General features: G+C 45.5%; 1 protein-coding gene and 1 pseudogene across 1 annotated transcript in view; both read right to left on the bottom strand.

Moving 5' to 3' along the window:
• TMEM248 (transmembrane protein 248) overlaps positions 1-16,772 on the bottom strand; it is a 38,342-nt gene extending 21,570 nt beyond the window's left edge. Inside the window, 1 exon segment of the mRNA NM_001193777.2 lies at positions 16,526-16,772. The gene's annotated coding sequence lies outside the window, so the exon portion shown is untranslated.
• A 6,224-nt stretch (positions 16,773-22,996) lies between these two features.
• LOC695771 (large ribosomal subunit protein eL31 pseudogene) lies at positions 22,997-23,370 on the bottom strand (annotated as a pseudogene).
• Positions 23,371-24,295: the final 925 nt, after the last annotated feature.

The following is a 24,295-nucleotide window of genomic DNA, read 5'->3' on the forward strand; positions in this document are numbered from 1 at the left end:
GCCAGTGGGTCAATGAAGAAATTAAGAAGGAAATTCGAAAGTATCTTGAAACAAATGAAATGCAAACACAAAATACCAAAACCTATGTGATCCAGTGAAAGCAGTACTAAGAGGAAAGTAGAAAACATCAAACAAGCAACCTAATAACACATCTTAAGGAATTAGAAAGCAACAGCAAACCAAACACAAAATTAGTAGAAAAGAAATAATAAAGCTCACAGCAGAAATAAATGAATTTGAAACAAAAAAATACAAAAGATCAATGAAACAAAGAGTTGGTGTTTTGAACCAGATGAACTCAGAAAAAAGAGAGACAAGATTCAAATAAATAGTATCAGATACGAAAAAGGAGACACTAAAACAACATTACAGGAATTCAAAGGATCATTCCAGGCTACTACGAGCAACTTCATACCGGCTAGGAAACCTAGAAGAAATGGATGAATTCCTATACACACAACCTACCAAGACCTGATGGCTTCACTGCTGAATTCTACCAAACACTAAAAGAAGAATACCAATCCTACGCAAACTATCTCAAAAAGCAGAGGAAAAGGGAGTACTTCCAAACTCATTATAGGAGGCCAGTATCACCCTGATATCAAAACCAAAGATACATAAAAAAAAAAAAGGGAAAACTACAGGCAGATATCCCTGATGAAGATTGTTGTAAATCTCCAAAATATACTGGGCAAACCAAATTCAACAAAACATTAAAAAGATCATTCGTCCTGACCAAGTGGGATTTATCCCTTGGAAGCAAGGATGGTTCAACATATGCAAATAAATCAGAGATACATCATATCAGCAGAATAAAGGACAAAAACCACACGATGAATTCAACTGATGCTGAAAAAGCATTTGATAAAATTAAACATCTCTTCATGATACTAAACCCTCAAAAAACTGGGCTTAGAAGGAACATACCTCACACAATAAAAGCCATATACAACAGGACCACAACTAGTAACATACTGAATGGGGAAAAACTGAAAATGTTTCCTCTAAGATCTGGAACACGAAAAGGATGCCCACTTTCACCACTGTAATTCAACAGAGCACCAGAAGTCCTAGCTAGAGCAATCAGACAAGAAATAAAGGGCATCCAAACTGGAAAGGAAGAAGGTAAATTATCCTTGTTTGCAGATGGTATGATCTTATATTTGGAAAAAACCTAAATACTCCATCAAAAAACTGGAACTGATAGACCAATTTTCAGTAAAGCTGCAGAATACAAAAATCAACCTATAAAAATTAGTAGCATTTCTATGTGCCAATAGAGAGCAATCTAAAAAAGAAATCAAGAGGTCAGCCATGATGGCTCATGCCTGTAATCCCAGTACTTTGGAAGGCTGAGGCAGGTGGATTGTTTGAGGCCAGGAGTTTGAGACCAGCCTGGCCAACATGGTGAAATCCCATCTCTACTAAAAAAAAAATAAAAATTAGCTGGGCATGATGGTGTGCATCTATAATCCCAGTTACTCGTGAGGCTGAGGCATGAGAATCCCTTGAATCTGGGAAGTAGAGGTTGCAGCGAGCCAACGTCGTGCCACTGTACTCCAGCCTGGACAACAGAGTAAGACTCCATTTCAAAAAAAAGCATAAAAACTACTTACATAGTACTTGTATTACATTAGGTACTGTAAGTAATCTAAGAGATGATTTAAAGTAAATGGGGGCCAGACGTGGTGGCTCACGCCTGTAATCCCAACGCTTTGGGAGGCCAAGGTGGGTGGATTACCTGAGGTCAGGAGTTCGAGGCTAGCTTGGCCAACATGGTGAAACCCCATCTCTACTAAAAACACAAACGTCAGCCAGGTGTGGTGGCATGCACCTGTAATCCCAGCTACTTGGGAGGCTGAGGCAGCAGAGCTGCTGGAACCCGGGAGGCAGAGGTTGCAGTGAGTTGAGATCGCGCCACTGCACTCCAGCCTGGGTGACAGAGCAAGACTCCATCTCAAAAATAATAATAACAATAATAATATAGAAACAAGACTAGTTAGGTTTAGATTAATAGGATTCATAAATAAAAATGTCAACAGTAAATCAGAGTTCAATTTACTGAGCTAGAACAAAAACTTAATTTTTTTTGGTTTTTTTTTTTGGCCACAAGAGTCTCACTCTGTTGCCTAGGCTAGAGTGCAGGGGCATAATCTCAGCTCACTGCAACCTCCGCCTCCTGGGTTCAAGTGATTCTCCTGCCTCAGCCTCCTGAGTAGCTGAGATTACAGGCGCATGCCACCACGCCTGGCTAATTTATTTATTTTTCTTAGTAGAGACAGGGTTTCACCATGTTGACCAGACTTGTCTTGAACTCCTGTCCTCAAGAGATATGCCCGCCTTGGCCTCCCAAAGTGTTGGGATTGTAGGTGTGAACCACTACACCTGGCCCAAAACCTAACCTTATATAAAAATGAATAGGAACCATTTACCTCTTGGAACTACAATTATGAAACGTTCAGAAAAACAGTAGAAAAATCTGAATCAGAATTCACTTCAAGGAAAACTAATAGTCATTAAAAGCACATTACACCAGAATTTAAACAGTTATATCAACACAGATACCCACAAAATGGCAAATATTGTCAAATTAAGCCAATTTAATTTAGGGAAACTTCCAGCACAAGCAATTATAGCGACAATTATAGTCACTAAAAAAGCGAAAGAATGGGTCGGGCGCAGTGGCTCACGCCTGTAATCCCAACACTTTGGAAGGCCAAAGTGGGTGTATCACCTGAGGTCAGGAGTTTGAGACCAGCCTGACCAACATGGTGAAACCCCGTTTCTACTAAAAATACAAAAATTAGCTGAACATGGTGCCGTGCACCTGTAATCCCAGCTACTCAGGAGTCTGAGACAGCAGAATCACTTGAACCCAGGAGGGAGAGGTTGCAGTGAGCTGACTTCGTGCCACTGCACTCCAGCCTGGGCAACAAGAGCAAAACTCCACCTCAAAATAACAACAATAATAATAATAATAATAATAGAAGAATGTTTGAATAAAACTATTAAGATTCCAAACATTTTACAAACATAAAATTCCCTTCTACCATTCACAAGTGTTTTCAAATAGGAAATCAATGAAGACTAAATAAATGTATTCCTTCTGCAAAGAGTTACAAGAAAGTTTCTGTGAGCATCACAGTGGCAAATGTTAGTTTTAATTAATGAATAAATTAAGTTCTGTTTAGGAAAAAAAACAGAGATAAAAGAAAGCACACTATCTGACCCCTCCCCCTAAATTCATTCCAACTCCAATTAGGGCGTCCTGGTATTGACCAAGATAAAGAAAGAAATGACCACGACTGGGAAGCTGCCTCGCTGAAAAGTCCAGGGATTTAGGGTACACAGAACACGTCCAAAAGGCAATTTCACAAGCACGTGAGAACACGTGATGAAAATCTATCAGCACAGTACCTTAGATCTCTGAGACTAACACAATGAAGATGCTAAACATCAGATGGCACTTTAAGCAAGCAAAATGCAATACCAAGACTATCCCACAGGTATCTCTAGCAACCCACAAGTTACAAATAACACAAGTTCCTTAAAAAGGGGCGCGGAAAGGGCTGTATTATAAACTTTCTGGAGACCAACTTGACCATACATATCAACAGTGTTAAAATCTGGCATATTTTATCTCCAACATTCTACTTCTAAGAACTAAAACTAAGGAAACACCCATTGCTCCAAAGATTTAACTACTCAGAGTTATTTTTGGAGTGTTTGCAATTGTTAAAAAATGGAAAACTACATATCCAACAATAGCAGGGCACAACTGAATAAAGTAGGATTTCTCTCCAGTATTGTACCTATCAAAAACACAAGATCTGGGCATGGTGGCACACGCCTGTAGTCCCAGCTACGTGGGGGGCTGAGGCAGGAGGATGGCTTGAATCTGGGAGTTTGAGGCTGCAATGAGCTATGATTACGCCACTGCACTCTAGCCTGAGCAACAGAGTGAGATCCTATCCCCCCAACCACCAAAACAAAGCAGGGGCTAGGCACAGTGGCTCACGCCTATAATCGCAGCACTTTGGGAGGTCGAGGCAAGCAGATCACCTGAGGTCAGGAGTTTGAGACCAGCCAGGGCAACTTGTAAAACCTTGTCTCTACTAAAAACACAAAAAATTAGCCAGGTGTGATGGCACGTGGTTGTAGTCCCAGCTACTCAGGAGGCTGAGGCACGAATTGCTCGAACCTGGGAGGTTGCAGTGGGCTGAGATCGTGCCACTACACTCCAGCCTGGGTGACAGAGTGAGACTCTGTCTCAAAACAAACAAACAAACACCCACAGAATCTAAAATATCACATACAGCTGCCATAAAAAAGAAAAAAATCGGCCAGGCGTGGTGGCTCATGCCTGTAATCCTAGGACTTTGGGAGGCTGAGGTGGGTGGATTGCCTGAGCTCAGGAGTTCGAGACCAGTCTGGGCAACACAGTGAATTCCTGTCTCTACTAAAACTACAAAAAATGACCCGGGAGTGGTGGCATGCACCTGTAATCCCAGCTATAGGGAGGCTGAGACAGGAGAATTGCTTGAACCCAGAAGGCGGAGGTTGCAGTGAGTCATGATTGCATCACTGCACTCCAGCCTGGGTGTCAGAGCAAGACTGCATCTCAAAAACAAAAAGTTCTCAGGGAAAACTGTGCTCTGCACAATCCTCCATCTGGCGAGGTGAGGAGATAAGAACAGGGATGGAGAAACTGAGGCAACAGGTAAACAACAGATGGCACTTTACATAAGCAAAAGGCAATACCAAGGTTACCCTAATATCTCAGTCAACACACAGTTTGCAAAAGAACACAGTTCCTTACAGGTAGCCAGGAAAAGGCTGTGTTACAAACTTTCAAAATACTACTGGTTCAGGTGAAAGGGACAGAGGTGGAGGAGGAGATGCTGACTTTTTATTACATGAGTTAACAAAAACACAGTTAATTGGGTCGGTGCAAAAGGAATCGTGGTTTTCGCCAATATGTAATGGCAAAAACCACAATTACTTTTGTACCAACCTAATATAAGGGGAACAAAGGAGCTAGTAAAGGAGGAAGGCCGGCCGGGCACGGTGGCTCACACCTGCAATCCCAGCACTTTGGGAGGCCGAGGCGGGTGGTCACGAGGTCAGGAGATCGAGACCATCCATCCTGGCTAACACGGTGAAACCCCGTCTCTACTAAAAATACAAAAAATTAGCTGGGCGTGGTGGCGGGCGCCTGTAGTCCCAGATACTTGGGAGGCTGAGGCAGGAGAATGGCATGAACCCAGGAGGTGGAGCTTGCAGTGAGCCAAGATAGCACCACTGCACTCCAGCCTGGGTGACAGAGTGAGACTCCGTCTCAAAAAATAAAAAAAATTAAAAAAAAAGAGGAAGGCCTCCCGGTTGGGCACAATAACTCACACCTATAATCCCAGCACTGTGGGAGGCTGAGGTAGAAGGATTGTTTGAGGCCAGGAGTTCGAGACCAGCCTGGCCAACACAACAAGACCTTATCTCTACAAAAAATAATTTTTTAATAAATTAGCTAGGCATGGTGGTATACACCAATGGCCCAGCTACTTGGGAGTCTGAGGTGGGAGGACTGCCTCAGCCCAGGAGGTCAAAGCTATAGTGAGCTAGGATCATGCCACTACACTCCAACCTGGTTAACACAGTGATTAAAAACAAACAAACAAAAAAAATGTAACTTTGCAACTTAATAACGTTTTATCAGAAAAAAAGTAAGTTAACATCCATTATGCCACAGACACAGGAAACCTTTCAGTCTCTCCCTCTCCAAAGCCCGCATATGTACGCCACACGGCTACTTGTCCAAGTTTTAAACTAGCTTTATTATAGTTTCAAAAACGTTCTTTTTTTTTGAGATGTTGTCTCGCGTTGTCACCCAGGCTGGCATGCAGCAGTGTGATCTCTGCTCAACCTCTGCCTCCCGGGTTCAAGTGATTCTCCTACCTCAGCCTCCCAAATAGCTGAGACTACAGGCGCATGTCACCACGTCCGGCTAATTCTGATATTTTTAGTAGAGACGGGGTTTCACCATGTTGGCCAGGCTGGTCTCAAACTCCTGACTTCAAGTGATCTACCCGCCTCAGCCTCCCAAAGTGCTGGGATTCTAAGCGCAAGCCACCATACCAGGCCCACCATTCATCTTAAATGAGATTTTCTACCTTAGGTTAAATGGGAAGTTTCTGAAAGGTGAGGAAGAGAGGATGGGCAAGCCCACTCTCTACGCCGACCAAAAGAAATACATTGGACTTGTGCTAAGAGAGAATGACAGAAACTCACCTTCACGTAGCAGAAAGTAGCATTTCTCAAATATCCTGTGATATCTGAGACCCTCGAAGAGCTTTAAGGCTGGGGTTACAAACCCTGAGCCTAGAAAGCAACAGTCATTGACGCGATGCCAGATTATCCAACACTTAAAGACACTTATTGGTATCAAAGACACCCTGTGCAAGCTCCAGCACCTGGTTGCCCCGAGCACTGCGCAGAAACCACCTTCCTGCCCCACCGCAAAGCAGTGCAGGCAGAATGAACCTTCAGAGAGACAAGTGAGAAGCAATGAAGACACAGGAGAACTTCAAGGTCTCCAGTAATCTCTGGGCTGCCAAGTCCAAAGCCGGAGCTACAGTCCCTAACTCATGTTGCTGCAGCAGCATCTGACACAGAAGTGGGGTGGATCCTCTCCCAGCTTCCACTCCTGGTTTTCCTAACATTCATCTGGCCACCCCTTCCTTTTCAGGCTCCTTCAAAAGCTGGTGTTCCCAAGTTCCAGCTGGGGCCTCTGCTCAAGGGGGACACACTCATTCATGCCTTAACCCCATTTTATGTATCCACTCACCTCCAGATCCAAACACTCACCGACTAGAGCTCTCTCCTTAGATGACCCAAAGGCCAACGAGGCCAAAACTTATCCCAAGGCAACAAATTGGCTCCTCCCCATAAGGAAAAACACGGTGATTTACCTAGTAATCCCTGCCAGTCATTCTTTTTTTTTGAGATAGGGTCCTGCCATTCTTTCTTTCTTTTTTTTTTTTTTTTTTTTTGAGACAGGGTCTGGCTCTGGTGCCCAGGCTGGAGTGCAGTGGTATGAGCATGGCAGCCACCTTGACTTCCCAGGCACAAGTGATCCTCCCACCTCAGCCTCCCAAGTAGCTGGGACTACAAGCACATGCTACCACTCTCGGTTAATTTTTGTATTTTTTGTAGAGAGAGGATTTTGCCACAATGCCCAGGTTGGTCTCAAACTCCTGGGCTCAAGCGATCCTCCTGCATCAGCCTCCCAAAGGCTGGGATTACAGATATGAGCCACTGCTCCCAGCTCCTGCCAGTCATCCTTGATACTCTGACTCTCCTACAACCAGTTACCAAGTCCTATCATTTCCACATTTTAAGTGTCTTCTCAAAGGCAGCTCTCACTCCATCCCCACTGACACTGCCTCCCTCAGCCAAGTTAAACTGTTGTCTGAGTCGGGTGCTCACAGCTGTAATTCCAGCACTTTGGGAGGCCAAGGCGGGTGGATCACCTGAGGACAGGAGTTAGAGAGCATCCTGGCCAATATGGTGAAACCCTGTCTCTACTAAAAATGCAAAAATTAGCTGGGCGTGGTGGGGAACGCCTATGATCCCAGCTACTCAGGAGGCTGAGACAGGAGAATCACTTGAACCTGGGAGGCAGAAGATCGAGCCACTGAACTCCAGCCTGGGCACCAGAGCGAGACTCTGTCTCAAAAAATAAATAAATAAATACATAAACAAAAATTTGTCTCTCATTTCCATGATATTGTTTCTGCATCCCTCCTACCTTGGACAGTGCCTGACACCGAGAAGGTGCTTAACAATAATAATGTCTACCATCATTGCCTACTTTTTGAGAGAGGCACCGCTCTAAGAGTTTTGCACCTATTACGCATGATCCCTAAAACAATTCTGATCCCTAAAACATTTTACAGATGGGGAAATTAAGGCATATAGAAGTCAGTTAATGTGTCCATGATCACACGGGAAGTGAACCTGGATTCAAATCCAGTTGGCCTTCAGAGCCCATGCATTAACCATTAAGTTCTACTTCGGTCCAATAAATGATACAGGTTTGCAAAAAGAAGTCAATCTGGCAGGGCACAGTGGCTCATGCCTGTAATTCTAGCACTCTGGGAGGCTGAGGCCAGCCGACCACTTGAGCCCAGGAGTTCGAGACCAGCCTGGGAAACACAAGAAGACCCCGGGTCTACAAAGAATACAAAATTTAGCTGGGTGGGGTAGTGCACACCTGTAGTCCCAGCTACTTGAGAGGCTGATGTGGAGGGATCACCTGAACCCAGAAGTTTGAGGCTGCAGTGAGCTGTGACGGCGCCACTGCACTCTAGCCTGGGAGACAGAGTTAAACCCTATCTCAAAAAATGAAAATAAAAAGGAAAAAAACATTTCTTTTTGAAGAGTCAATCCCATCAAATGAGATAAAGGCAGAAAAGCATCCATATAATTTTGCAATCAAGACATCAATAGTGATGTAAGCAAAACCCCTTTCACTAGGGTGACAGAGGTAAAAACCAGGTGACATGGATGAAGCAGTGAGAAGAGAGCATTCCTAACAGCTAACACTTAACCAACATGCCATTCCCAGGCACGTGTAAAGCGCTTCACATAACATATATTTTAATCTTTGCAACACTGCTAGGTAGATACTACTATTCCCACTTTACAGATGAGAAAACTGAAGCAAATGAGCTTCAGTAATTTGTACTAGGTCACACTGCAAATAAATGGCAGAAATGGATTCTGACTTAATTCATCTGACCCCAAAAGCCATGCCATCAATCACAATGCCAAGGTTGATAAGACAGTTTCAAGTCAAATACCAAAGTAAGGGGAAAAAAACCCAATCTCACATACCATAGATATACTAAGTGTATTTTAGTCATTGACTTTAACAAAGGCACAATTAAGAGATCAACATTTTTGAAGTTTAAAATGTTTAACTCTTTTTTTTTTTTTGAAGACTGAGTTTCAATCTCATCACCCAGGCTAGAGTGCAATGGCGCAATCTCGGCTTACTGCAACCTCTGCTCCCTGGGTTCAAGTGATTCTCCTGCTTCAACCTCCTGAGTAGCTGGGATTACAGGCGCCCGCCACCACGCCCAGCTAATTTTTCTATTTTTAGTAGAGACAGGGTTTCACCATGTTGGCCAGGCTGGTCTTGAACTCCTGACCTCAGATGATCTGCCTGCCTCGGCTTCCCAAAGTGCTGGGATTACAGGCGTGAGCTACTGGGCTCGGCCTATTTTCCTTTTTTTTTTTTTTTTTTTTTAGGCGGAGTCTCACTCTGTCGCCCAGGCTGGAGTGCAGTGGCGCTATCTCGGCTCCCGGGTTCAAGCGATTCTCCTGCCTCAGCCTCCCGAGTAGCTGGGACTACAGGCGCCCGCCACCACGCCCGGCTACTTTTTTTTTTTTTTTAATAGAGACGGGGTTTCACCATGTTAGCCAGGATGGTCTCGATCTCCTGACCTAGTGATCCGCCCGCCTCGGCCTCCCAAAGTGCTGCGATTATAGGCGTGAGCCACCGCGCCCGGCTCATTTCTTCAGCAGGGTAACTCCCATCTCAGCACTCATTCATCAGTTAAAAGTATGAAGCAAAGACTAGCACCGTCTTCTGCCAATAGTGTCTTGTTTCTTAATGTGATACAATTCAGAGTGCAGAACAGACTTTCACAATAACTCACGTTTAAAAGGAACCAAAGAGAGACTGCTCGCAGTGGTTCACGCCTGTAATCCCAACACTTTGGGAGGCCAAGGTCGGAGGATCGCTTGAGCACAGGAGTTCAAGACCAGCCTGGACAACACAGTGAGACCCTGTCCCTTAAAAAAAAAAACCCAAATTAAAAAAAATTAGCTGGGCATGGTTTCACCTATAGTCCCAGCTAATTGGGAGGGCAAGGCAGGATGATCAGTTGAGTCTAAGAGTTCAAGGCTACTGTGAGCCATGGTCACACCACTGCACTCCAGCCTCGGTAAGAGGGAGAGACCCTGTCTCAAAAAAAAAAAAAAAAGATCAAATGAGAAATTACAAGCGAAAGCATAGTTTTAGTTGCTAAACGTGTAGTTTAGGCAACATCAGTAGTCTCATAAAGACAAAAGGAAAAGAACGTAGGCTGATATAATTACATGTCTGGAACCAGACTTACTTCCAAAACTCAGACTTTCCATGTATTTCTCCTCACTTACAGTTAATGAATGCATCATTCCATTTTCAAAATCATGATACAAAACCATGGTAACATTCGACATTCCCCCTGCTTCTTAAAAAAATTCACTACAGTCTCAAGATGGAAAATAATTTATCTTTGTTCTTTAGTTTTTTAAATAATTGCCGACCATCTTAAACACCAAAATTAAAAGTACTCCCATATTAAAATTTAATAATGTGGGGCTTAATCGATTTTTAAGAAAACAAGTCATGAGGGATGCCAAGATCAAATAAAAGCTAAAGGTTCAATAGGAAACCTTGCTGTAACCAAACTCAGTGTGTAAGACTGGGACATGTTTGAAAAACAGCACTTGCAACCAAACAGCACAAAAGTCCAAATGGCAGTGCTTCGAAGGCTATGTCATGTACTCCCCAGGATCACATTGAGGTATGTAATCGTACGCAGAAAAAACACTACAGACCTCTTGTCAAATGTATTTGATATGTACATGAGAAAGGTAACTTAAGGATTTCCACGTCCGAAATCAATTTAAATGAAAATTGAGGCCTGGCGCGGTGGCTCAAGCCTGTAATCCCAGCACTTTGGGAGGCCGAGACGGGCGGATCACAAGGTCAGGAGATCGAGACCATCCTGGCTAACATGGTGAAACCCCGTCTCTACTAAAAATACAAAAAACTAGCCGGGCGAGGTGGCGGGCGCCTGTAGTCCCAGCTACTCCGGAGGCTGAGGCAGGAGAATGGCGTGAACCCGGGAGGCGGAGCTTGCAGTGAGCTGAGATCCGGCCACTGCACTCCAGCCTGGGCGACAGAGCGAGACTCTGTCTCAAAAAAAAAAAAAAAAAAAAGAAAATTGAGTATGCTAAAACCTCTATCTTTCCTCCTTTCCATTTTTTCTTTTTAAAGAAAAGCCAAGGTTCTTTGTCCATTTTTCCTTCCCTTTTTTTTTTTTTTTGTTTCAGATAGAGTCTTGCTCTGTCGCCCAGACTGGAGTGCAGTGGTACGATCCTGGCTCACCGCAACCTCCGAATCCCAGGTTCAAGTGATTCTCCTGCTTCAGCCTCCTGAGTAGCTGGGATTACAAGCATGCGCCACCATGCCCAGCTAATTTTTGTACTCTTAGTAGAGACGGGGTTGCACCATGTTGGCCAGGTTAGTCTTAAGCTCTTGACCTCAAGCAATCCACCGGCCTTGGCCTCCCCAAGTGCTAGAATTACAGGCGTGAGCCACCGTGCCTGGCTGCCCATTTTTCAATTGGATTTTTTGTTTTCTTCCTACTGAGTTGTTTGAGCTTTGTATACATTTTGGATATTAACCCCTTTTCAGATGTACAGTTTGCAAGTATCTTCTCCAAATCCCTAGGAATTAAAAAATGGGCAAGGGACATGAACAGATGTTTCTCAAAAGACCAACAAATGGCCAACAGATATAGCTGGCCAACATATTCACAATCACTAGAGAAATGCAAATTAAAACCACAATGATGTATCATCTCACACCTGTCAGAATGACTGTTATCAAAGAAAGACAAATGTTTGTGAGAATACGGAGCTAAGGGAGCCGTTATGCAGTGTGGGAATGTAAATTAGTACAGCCATGATGGAAAACAGTACAGAAATTCCTTTAAAAACTAAAAGTAGGCTGGGCATGGTGGCTCATGTCTGTAATCCTAGCACTTTGGGAGGCTGAGGCAGGTGGATCACGAGGTCAGGAGTTCAAGACCAGCCTGACCAACATGGTGAAACCCTGTCTCTACTAAAAATACAAAAAATTAGCCAGGTGTAGTGGCGTGCACCTGTAATTCAGCTACTCAGAAGGCTGAGGCAGGAGATCGCTTGAACCTGTGCGACAAAGCGAGATTGTCTCCCAAAGAAAAAAAAAAGAAAGAAAGAAAAAACTAGAAATGGAATTACTTTATGATCCAGCAATCCCACTACTGAATATATAACACCCCCAAATTGAAATCAGATTGTCAAAGCGATGTCTGTACCCCCATGTTCACTGCAGCACTATTTGCAACAACATGGACAGACGCAACGAACATTATACTAAGAGAAATAAGCCAGGCACAGAAGCACAACATAGGATTCCACTTTTGTATGGAATCTAAAAGACAATGGAACTCACTGCAGCAGAGAGCAGAACTATGGTTACAGAAGTGGGGGTTGGGGAACAGGGAGATGATGGTCAAAGGGTACAAAGTCCATTAGAGAAAAAGGAACATATTTTTTCTGAGTTATACTGCACAGTGTGGTAAATATAGTTAATACAGTTATTTTGGGGTGGCTCACACCTTTAATCCCAGCACTCTGGGAGGCCGAGACGGGAGGATCACTTGATCCCAGGACTGCGAGACCAGCCTGAGCAACAAAGTGAGACTCTGCCTCTACAAAAAATCAAAAAATTAGCCAGGTGTGGTGGTGCACATCTGTGCTCCCAGCCACTCAGGAGACTGAGGCAGGAGTATCACTTGAGCCCAGGAGGAGGAGGGCGCAGTGAGCCATGATCACCCATAGCACTCCAGCCAGGACAAGAGAGCAAGACTCTGTCCCGTAATAATAATAATAATAATTATTATTATTATTATTTTTTTTTTTTTTAGTAGAGACGGGGTTTCACCGTGTGAGCCAGGATGGTCTCGATCTCCTGACCTCGTGATCCGCCCACCTCGGCCTCCCAAAGTGCTGGGATTACAGGCGTGAGCCACCGCGCCCAGCCATAATTATTTTTTTTAATTAAAAAATAAGGCTGGAGCCGGTGGCTCATGCCTGTAATCCCAGCACTTTGAGAGGCCGAGGCAGGGGGATCACGAGGTCAGGAGTTCAAGACCAGCCTGACCAACATGGCGAAACCCAGTCTCTACTAAAATACAAAAAAATTAGCTGGTTGTGGTGGTGTGTGCCTGTAGTCCCAGCTACTCGGGAGGCTGAGGCAGGAGAATTGTTTGAACCTGGGAGGCAAAGGTTGCAGTGAGCCAAGATCATGCCACTGCACTCCAGCCTGGACAACAGGGCGAGACTCCATCTCAAAAAAATAAATAAATAAAAATAAGGCCAGGTGTGGTGGCTCATGCCTGTAATCCCAGCACTTTGGGAGGCCGAGGCAGGTGGATCACCTGAGGTCAGAAGTTTCAGACCAGCCTGACCAACATGGTGAAATCCTGTCTCTACTAAAAATACAAAAATCAGCCAGGCGTGTTGGCGGGCGCCTGTAATCCCAGCTACTCAAGAGGCTGAGGCAAGAGAATCGCTTGAACCCGGAAGGTGGAGGCTGCAGTGAGCTGAGATCATGCCACTGCACTCCAGCCTGGATGACAGAGCAAGACTCCATCTCAAAAAAAATAATAATAAAATGAAATAAAATAAAGTCTAAGGCTGAGGCCAGTGAGGTCCTGAGATTAGTCATAAAATCTAGAGCAATTACATGGCATCCTGTTTGAATGGCTTCAAAGGTTCTTCAGGACTGGGCAAGAGAAACACACCATTTCTGTGACGTGGACCAGATGTCATTAAAAACACTCTGGAGAGGACTGAAGAGCTTGCCATTTATCCTTTGGCTGTAGCCAGAGCACAGACCAGACTAGAGTTGTGCTCCTGCAAACTAAACACAGGCACTGAAACAATTCACAGACGTCAAATTTAATTTCCTGATTGTCAATACCAGATAGGAATGACAATCAGCATCTTTTTCATTGTCCTTAATAAAATAAGTTAAGCATTGTTTTATGCCACTGGCCTCTTACAGAACAAGACAAACCCATCAAATGAAAACAATTATTTAGAAACCAAAGGCCAGGCCTGGCGGCTGACACCTGTAATCCCAGCACTTTGGGAGGCTGAGGCGCGTGGATCACTTGAGGTCAAGAGTTTGAGACCAGCCTAACCAACATGGTGAAACCCTGTCTCCATTAAAAATACAAAAATTAGCCGGGTGTGGCAGTATGCACCTGTAGTCCCAGCTACTTAGGAGGCTGAGGAATCACTTGAACCCAGAAGGTGGAGGTTGCCTCACTGCACTCCAGCCTGGGCAACACAGCAAGACTCCATCTCAAAAAAAACAAAAACAAACAAAACAAAAACCCAGAAATCTACCAGGAGCTGGACTGGATAGCTTATGCTTATCTTTCTTAGAAAAGCATTTAACCCTTAACTAGCTGCCTCTGCCAATATTTCTAGGCACTGACTGCCCACCTACCCAGCCTGGGTGCTTGTCCACCAACTGGCCCTAGTTTTTTCATTTCCCAGCTAATTCTGAATGGCCCAAATCCTCCCGATCTTTCTAGGTCCACCTCAAAAGTTACTTCATGAGTTTTGGGCCAAGCGAGGTGGCTCACGCCTATAATCCCAGCACTTTGGGAGGCCAAGGCGGGCGAATCACCTGAGGTCAGGAGTTCAAGACCAGCCTGGCCAACACAGTGAAACCTCGTCTCTACCAAAAATACAAAAAATTAGCCGGGCATGGTGGCAGGCGTCTATAATCCCAGCTACTCAGGTGGCTGAGGCAGACGAATCGCTTGAACCTGAGGGGCAGAGGTTGCAGTGAGCTAACTTCAAGCCACTGCACTCCAGCCTGGGCAACAGAGCAAGACTCAGCCTCAAGAAAAAAAAAAAAAGTTTCTGATCCTAACCATAACAAAATCCCTAACATTTGGTATACCACTATGGCAATTCAGTCCTGCCACATTTTCTAGCCTATTGCTTCCTCTAAGTACATTCCTTGCAGGCAGAAACTATTACTATATTTGCACTTAGGCCAGGTGCGGTGGTTCAAGCCTGTAATCCCAGCACTTTGGGAGGCAGAGGTGGATGGATCACCTGAGGTCAGGAGTTCAAGACCAGCCTTTTTAGTAGAAACATGGTGAAACCTTGTCTCTACTAAAAATACAAAAACTAGCTGGGCATGGTGGCAGGCGCCTGTAATCCCAGCTACTAGGAAGGCTGAGGCAGGAGAATTGCTTGGACCTGGGAGGCGGAGGTTGCAGTGAGCAGAGATTGCACCACTGCACTCCAGCCTGGGCGAAAAGAGCAAGACTCTGTCTCAAAATATATATATATATAGCACTTAGCTCCACCTTTCCTTCTTGCACCAGATGCATCTAGAGCCTAAACAGAGAAGGTGCCTGTCAACCAGCGTTTGGTGATTTCAGTATTGAGACTTCGGTGATAGCAGTGATTCCAGTCCACGTGATTCAGGCCACAGGAATTCTCCCAGAATCTTCACTACAAGTTGAAACTCCGCATCCTTACTCTTAAGAGAGTAAATGCTCTTGGGGTCAATGTACACGTAAGTATAACTGAGGTGCGCGACAGGTCTACTTCCTGTCAGAACCGCTAGATGAAAAGAGGAAGTAGGTGGACACCCTTATCGGTCAAGCGTTGATGGAACATTCATCTACAAATGAGATACACATGCTCAGACCCTATGCTGACCCAAGCTGACGGTGCTATCGAGACAAACCACTTTATCACATATTCATCACCAGCCTCGGAGTTTTTCTTCCCACTCTCTCCCATAGCGGCTCACCTTTGAGGCAAGAAAGGAGCAGTTCAGGGGGAAGCCACAATCCTTACACAGCAGGCTTCAAAGAAGCTCACCATTCATCAGCCAGTGAGGGCTGTCCTCTGCTAGTTGAGAACCAAACTCAGACATTAGATTCTTCCACAAAGGCCTCCTCACCAGCTGTCCAATGGGTACGGCGTTCACACGACTCAAAACAGCACCACAGGCCTGGTTTTATTACTGATGGTCCCCATCACAGGAACTGAAACTACATGCCTCTAGATTACCTTGCGATCACTCCTCATTTTATTAAAAACATGAATAAAGAATCCACCCCATTCTGGATATTTACCAAGCTTGACACAGGGAACACCACTATGCCATTTAACTTTGTGCACATACGTGACTCTCTCCCTCCCACCTTTCTGAGATGTGTTTCACTGGCAAACGGAGAAGAAATACAAACACTCCCCAAAGTCGAAAAATGGCAAACGACCAAAATGTTTCCCGTGCCAAATTCGAATTATCCAGGCCTCGGCTCCCGACGTGGGAAGTCCCGCCATCTCCAAGGCCGGCAGGGAACCCTGGCTCGGGGAACGCGGCTGGGCCAACCCCAGTGTGGGGGTACCAGGCCGAGGTCGGCCGATGCTGGGCGACCCCCGCCAGCAACTGGGTCGGGGGCCGCATCCCGAGAAGCGGGGAAAGAAGCCGGCGGGGAAAGAAGCCGGCGGAGAAGCCGCTCCCGACCAGCACGACCCCCACTCCCGGCCCCGCGGGCAGCCCCGACTGGGTCCGACCCCCGCCCGCCCTCCAGCCCCGGCTTACCCCGCCCCGGCGGGCAGCTGCGCGCCCCGGGCCCAGCCGGGCCAGCTGCTCGGCGGACGCCCGCGGCCGCGCTGGGCTCACTCGTGGCGGCGCGTGGCGGGCCCGGGGCCGCTCGGCACCATCTTCTCCGCCGCGCCGGGGACAGCGTCCGGCTCCGCAGGGCCGACGCGAGGACCAGACGCCAACCGGGCTCCCGCCGCCGCCTCAGCTCGGGCTCCGACAGCCGCGGTTTCCGGGTGAAAAAAAAAAAACCACACACGCCACCTCCAACGCCGCCGTGACCTCCGACCCCGGGCGTCCGACGGCGGCGCGGCCGGGACAAGCTTCGTCAGAAGCAGGCGGCGGAGACCAAGCTTCTGGGATGGGTCGCGTGCATGCGGACGTGCGTGGAGTGCGTGATGGACGTTTATGGGGCTGTGTGCGGGTCTGGTGTTGTGCGCGTGCGTGTGTACGTAGTGCGTATATGTGGCTCGTAGTCAGTGTGCATCGTGTACAACGGTGTGTGCGGTGCATGTGCGTATGTGTGCGCGTGTGTGGTGTGTGATGGGTGTGAGTGTGGGTGTGTGCATGCGTAGATGTGTAGGGAGTGCGCACACGTTAGTGTGTGCATGCTCATGTGTGTGCTGTGCGTGTCTGTTGATGTGCTTGTATATTAATCACTGCTAAGAAACATATAATTTTGGACCAGGAGCGGTGGCTCACGCCTGTAATCCCAGCACTTTGGGAGGCCAAGGCAGGAGGATCCCTTGAGTCCTGGAGTTCCAGCACCAGCCTGGGTAACATAGGGAGACTCTGTCTCTATTTATAAATAAAATAAAATGAAAATGAAAATTTTAAAACTGTAATTTTGTGCAATCACTTTGCAAAATAATTTGGTATTACGCACGCAGTACACTTAAAGATATACACATCCTCTCTTGAGAATATATTACCCTGGAGAAACAGTTGCACCTATGCACAAGTAGACAAAATAATGCTTATAGCAGCACTAATGTTTATAGCAGCAGTATGGCTCACTAAAAATTGGGGAGAAAAAGCAGATGTCCATACAGTCAAATGTAAAAATCAACTTTGACATATTCATGGTTTGGTTTGTTTTTGTAGAGACAGGGTCTCCCTATGTTACTCAAGCTGGTCTCAAACTACTCGGCCCAAGTGACCCTCCTGCCTCAGCCTCCCAAAGTTCTAGGATTACAGGTGTGAGCTGCCACGCCTGGCCCATCTTCATGTTTAATCAGATACAAAAGACCAGTGAAAATTATTTAATACAGCTCACACAATTATGGTGGTCAATTTCAGAATATATTGGCAGGGAACAAATCACAAAATGGTACACTGCTACGTTTCCATTATATAAAATTCAAAACAGGCAAGTTAATCAACATATTGTTTAGAGATGCATACATAATTGGTTGAACTGACATGAAGCACGAGAAAAAGATACATAAACTTCATGTTAAGTGTTAGGGGAATGGGATGGGGGAGGAGCACAGGGCACTTTAAAGGTAAACAAAGTTTTGTTGTTACTTTTGAGACAAGGTCTTGCTCTGTCACCCAAACTGGAGTGCAGTAGCATGATCATGGCTCAGTCCAGCCTGGGCCTCCCAAGCTGAACTGATGCTCCTGTCTCAGCCTCCTGAGCAGCTGGGACCACAGATGTGCACCACCGTGCCCAGCTAATTTTCGTGTTTTTCATAGAAATGGGGTTTCCCCCAAATTGCCCAGGCTGGTCTCAAACTCCTGGGCACAAGTGATCCGCTCACTCCCACCTCCCAAAGTGCTGGGATTACAGGCATGAGCCACCACACCAGCCATCTTTAACAGAAGTTTATCAGGTAAAGCCTGTAATGATCAACACAATGGCTCAGTTCCTTCACGGAATACCCTCTTATTTCCATGATTCTTGCCCTCTTTTGTTATCTTGCACCATTTGAATTATCTTCTTTGTTGTAATGGGTGTCACATTATCTGCAAGTGCAGGCAGTATTGAATTCTGTACATAACGATGGAACCAAACTCCCTAAGATGATGTCCCTTACCAGGCTATGACTGAATGTAATTAAAGGAGCCCCACCACCAATGGCACCATATATGGCTTAGTGATTGAGACCGTAGGAGAATGTAAAAAAGCAACCTCAAATCTTTTATCCTAGCTGCCTTGTATGGGATTTCAAAAAATTTTTTGTTTTTGTTTTGAGATGGAGTCTCGCTCTGTCACCCAGGCTGGAGTGCAGTGGCGCGATCTCGGCTCACTGCAACCTCTGCCTCCCGGGTTCAAGGGATTCTCCTGCCTCAGCCTCCCGAGTAGCTGGGATTACAGGCGCATGCCACCACATGCCTGCTAATTTTTGTATTTTTAGTACAGAAGGTGTTTTGCCACATTGGTCAGGCTGATCATGAACTCCTGGCCTCAAGTGATCCACCCACCTTGGCCTCCCAAACTGTTGGGATTACAGGCGTGAGCCCGAGTCCAGTAAAAAAAAATAAAAAAATAAAAAAAGCTTTTTAATACAGACAAGGTCTCTCACTGTGTTGCCCAGGCTGGTTTTAAGCTTCTGGCCTCAAGCAATCCTCCTTACTCAGTTTCCCAAAGTGCTGGGATTATAGGTGTGAGCTACCATGTCCAGCTGGATTGTAAAATTCTTTTTAAAAAAAAAAAAGATTACATGGTGCAGCCACTTTTAAACAACAATCTGGCAATTTCTCAAAAAGTTAAACATAGAGTTACCATTTGAAGCCAGGCATGGTGGCTTGCACCTGTAATCCCAACACTTTGGGAGGCTGAGGCAGGAGGATCGCTTGAGCCCAGGAGTTCAAGACCAGCCTGGCCAACATGGTAAAACCCTGCCTCTACTAAAAAATAAAAATACAAAAATTAGCTGGGCATGGTGGTGGGCACCTGTAATCCTAGCTACTTGGGAAGCTGAGGCAGGAGAATCACTTGAACCTGGGAGGCAGAGGTTGCAGTGAGCTGAGACTGCGCCACTGCACACCAGCCTGGGCAACAGAGTGAGACTCCGTCTCAAAAAAAAAAAAAAAAACCAGCCTGGAAAACATAGCAAACCCCATCTCCAATAAACAAACAAACAAACAAACAAACAAGTTCTAAGAGATACAGCTTTATATTAAAAAAAAAAAAAAGTTACTGGCCACGTGTGGTGGCTCATGCCTGTAATCCCAGCATTTTGGGAGCCCAAGGTGGGTGGATCACCTGAGGTCAGGAGTTTGAGGTCAGGAGTTTGAGACCAGCCTTGCCAACATGGTGAAACCCCGTCTCTACTAAAAATACAAAAAATTAGCCGGATGTGGCAGCGGGTGCCTGTAATCCCAGCAACTTGGGAGGCTGAGATGGGAGAGTGGCTTGAGCCCAGGAAGCAGAGGTTGCAGTGAGCCAAGATCACACCACTGCACTTCAGCCTGGGAGACAGAGCCAGACCTTGTCACAAAAAAAAAAAAAAAAAGGTTACCATTTGACCTCACAATTCCACTCCTGGAGAGCCAAGAGAATTGCAAACAAAAATTCCAAACAAAAAGTTGTACGGGAGTGTTCATAGCAGCATCATAATACCCAAAAAGTGGAAGCAACTCAAATGTTCATCAACTGATTAATGGATAAACAAAATGTGGCAAATTCACACAGCAGAATGGTATTCAGCCATGAAAAGGAATGAAGAAATAATGCATACTACAGCATAGATGAATGTTGAACATATTATGCCAAGTGAAAGAAGACAGTCACAAAAGGCCCTGTATTGGATGACTGCATGTCTATGAAAGTCCAGAATAGACACATCTATGGAACAGAAAGATTAGTGGTTGGGTTGCCTAGGGTGGGTGAGAGGCAATTGGGAAGTGGTGAAAATATTCAAAAACAGGCCGTGGCTCACACCTGTAATCCTACCACTTTGCGATTACACTTGAGGTCAGGAGTTTGACACCAGCCTGGTCAACATGGTAAAACTCCATCTGTATTAAAAATACAAAAATTAGCTGGGCATGGTGGTGCATGCCTGTAATCCCAGTTACTCGAGATTAACTGGGAGGCATGAGAATCGCTTGAACCCAGGAGCCAGAGGTTGCAGTGAGCCAAGTTCATGCCATTGCACTCCTGCCTCGGCGACAGAGCAAGACTCTGTCTCAAGAAAAAAAAAATTGTGATGATGGTTGCCCAATTCTGTGATTAAACTAAAAACCACTGAAGTGTACACTTTTAATTGAGTTAATTTTATGTAGGTTAATTAGATCTAAACAAAACTTTTTTTTAAGGTTAAGGCTTTACAAAAGAAACAAAACCAAAACAAAAAAAGGGATAAAAACATGGGCTCTAATCATGTGGAAATCTTTAGACAGTTAATTTTTTAATGGCATGAAAAAGAAGGAAATTGACAAAGAGCCAACAAAATCTTGAGATAATTTTCTAGGAATCTGGGGTTCCCACCATGAAGTCTCCTCAAACTCCTTAGCATATACAGTTCCGAGGCTTAGAGAAATTTCAGAAAATTCTTCCGATGAACCTACAGCATTGAATGCCAAAATACCCACTTTTTTTGTTTGTGCATTTTGAGACAGGGTCTTGTTCTCTTGCCCAGGCTGGAGTGCAGTGGCACAATCATAGCTCAGTGAAGCCTCAACCTCTCAGGTTCAAGCAATCCTCCTGTCTCAGCCTCCCAAGTAGCTAGGACTACAGATGCGTACCACCACTTCCAGCTAATGTCTTTATTTTATGCTTTGTAGAAACAGTGTCCATTGCCCAGGCTGGTCTCAAACTCCCAGGCTCAAGCAATCCTCCCACCTCAGCCTCCCAAAATGCTGGGATTACAGGTGTGAGCCATCGCATCAGGCCCCCACTTTTAATATTAAGTCAGTAGTCCCTTGTCCCATACTTGCAAATTTCTCTTTAACATTGAGATGGTTTGAAAATTAGAAAATAAGGCAGAGCATGGTGGCTCATGCCTGTAATCTCAGCACTGAAGGAAGCTGAGGCTGGAGGATCACTTGAGGTCAAGAGTTCAAGACCAGTCTGGCCAACATGGTGAAACCCTGTCTCTACTGCAAATTCAAAAATGAGCCAGACATGGTAGCAGGAGCCTGTAATCCCAGCTACTCGGGAGGCTAAGGCAGGAGAATCGCTTGAACCCGGGAGGGGGAGGTTGCAGTGAGCCGAGATCGGGCCACTGCACTCCAGCATCGATGATAGAGTGAAACTCCATCTAAAATAATAATAATAATAATAAATTAAGTGGCATTCCTTATCAAAAAAAGAATCAAGGTGGTAATAGAGAAAGAAGATCGACAAGAAGGACAGAACCTCTTGATCCAGCTCCCAGTGGGGTTCCTGAGACCTTTCACAAACGTGTGTGGGAAGTGGTCATGATTGAGAAGAAACTCTTTCAAGTTTACCATGACAGGAACACAGTGGAGAGTGTTGCCTAGGCTTACTAATGAGCTCCTTAAGGGCAGCAGAATTAATTCAGGGCCGTATGGGGATGCCACTGTGAAAGGGATCAAAGGTAAAGTCTGGTTCAAAGTTGGAATGTGTGATTTTTAAAAATATATAATGTATATTGTGACAGTGTCTCCCTTACCTGAATGCTAATAAGGGCATGGATAATAACGTCTGAATGGAAATTTCTTTCCCTGCTGAGTAAAATGAAATAAGAAATGACATGTACATCTTTCTCCAGTTGGACATGCAAAAATGAGAGCCTTTACCATTACCCAAGCCAATTCACAAAGTATGTCTGAAGCCGTATCAGAGACCTGGGCCAGGCACAGTGGTTCACGCCTGTCATCCCGGTGCTTTGGGAGGCCGAGGCGGGAAGGTCACTTGAGGCCAGGAGTTCAAGACCAGCCTGGGTAACATGGCAAAACCCCATCTCTACAAAAAATACAAAAATTAGCTGGGTGTGGTGGCGGGCGCCTGTAATCCCAGCTACTTGAAGAGCTGAAGTGAGGCTGGGCGCGGTGGCTCACGCCTGTAATCCCAGCACTTTGGGAGGCCGAGGCAGGCAGATCACGAGGTCAGGAGTCCGAGACCAGCCTGACCAACATGGTGAAACTCCGTCTCTACTAAAATACAAAACTTAGCCAGGCATGGTGGTGCACGCCTGTAATCCCAGCTACTCAGGAGGTTGAGGCAGCAGAATTGCTTGAACCTGGGAGACGGAGGTTGCAGTGAGCCGAGATTGTGCCACTGCACTCCAGCTGGGATGACAGAGGGAGACTCTGTCTCAAAAACAAAAAGAACTGAACGGGAGGACTGCTTGAGCCCAGGGAGGTCGAGACTGCAGTGAACCATGACTGCACCACTGCACTCCAGCCTGAGTGACAGAGCAAGACCCTGTCTCTTAAAAAAAAAAAAAAAGAAAGAAAGAAAAAGAAAAGATACCTGAAGAGCAACAAGAAATTGTTTTCCTAATAAAGGAAAAATTTTTTTGGCAATTTTATAACTTTATACGATGTATTTGACAATCAGCGATTAGTTCTCATCCACATTGTCTACAGATTTTTCAAAGTAGTAACAGGTACATAGGTAGCCAAAGTATAGAGCTTATTTGGTGAATCTTCAGCCTCATTCCGTTTTCTGGACAACCGCACACAGATACGGTATGGGATATTCCTTTGGCCCAGACAGCTTTGTTCAGCCTGGTATCAATGCGCACATCTGGAGTTCCCATCTCCTTCATGGCATATTTCAGAATTTCTTTGAGTGCCCGAGGGGCACGCTTCTTGAAGCCCACTTCATGGATGTGCTTGTGAGTGTTGATGGTGTATTCTCGGGTCACCACCTCATTGATGGAAGAATGGCCCTTTTTCTTCTCGCCACCCTTCTTTGCGGAAGCCATTCTGCCGGGTATCGTTAACGAATTTTTTTTTTTTTTGAGACGGAGTCTCGCTCTGTCGCCCAGGTTGGAGTGCAGTGGCGCGATCTCCACTCACTACAAGCTCCGCCTCCCGGGTTCACGCCATTCTCCTGCCTCAGCCTCCCGAGTAGCTGGGACTACAGGCGCCCGCCACCATGCGCGGCTAATTTTTGTATTTTTAGTAGAGACGGGGTTTCACGGTGTTAGCCAGGATGGTCTCGATCTCCTGACCTTGTGATCCGCCTGTCTCGGCCTCCCAAAGTGCTGGGATTACAGGCGTGTGCCACCGTGCCTGGCCTCGTTAATGAAATATTAATGCAGGTATATTATGAATAGAATGTATATACAAGTAGTATGCACAAACTCACTGTATGACACCCTGGTGTGGCCAGTGGGAGAGGCTGACAGATCATAGAGACTCACAGTAGACTACAGGGGAGTCAACCAAACAGCATCCCCAAGTAGCCTCAGAAGCCTGGAATATGATGCAGACTACACAACTTACACAGCAAACTGAAAGTGACTGGTATTTCACAGCTGATCTGGCTAGTCAATTTTGCTCCATGTCAGTTGCTAGAGAGCCAATAATAATTTGCATTTATGTGCGATAGTCTACAATATACATGTACTGTATCTCTTGAAAGATATATGAACTCTCGCATACTGTCACAAGCTGGTAAGGTGAGACGTAGAGCTAATATAACGACATTATTTTAGTATGCTATATTGATGATATGATTATCTGGGAGATTATGGGTTAAGATAAAAGCAATCATATTTATTTATTTATTTAGAGATGGAGTCTCACTATGTAGCCCAGACTAGTGTCAAACTCCTGGGCTCAAGCGATCTTCACGCCTCAGCCTCCCAAAGTGCTGGGATTATAGGCGTGAGTCACCTCACTCAA

Source organism: Macaca mulatta, chromosome 3 (assembly GCF_049350105.2).
Source record: "Macaca mulatta isolate MMU2019108-1 chromosome 3, T2T-MMU8v2.0, whole genome shotgun sequence".
Lineage (NCBI taxonomy): Eukaryota > Metazoa > Chordata > Mammalia > Primates > Cercopithecidae > Macaca > Macaca mulatta.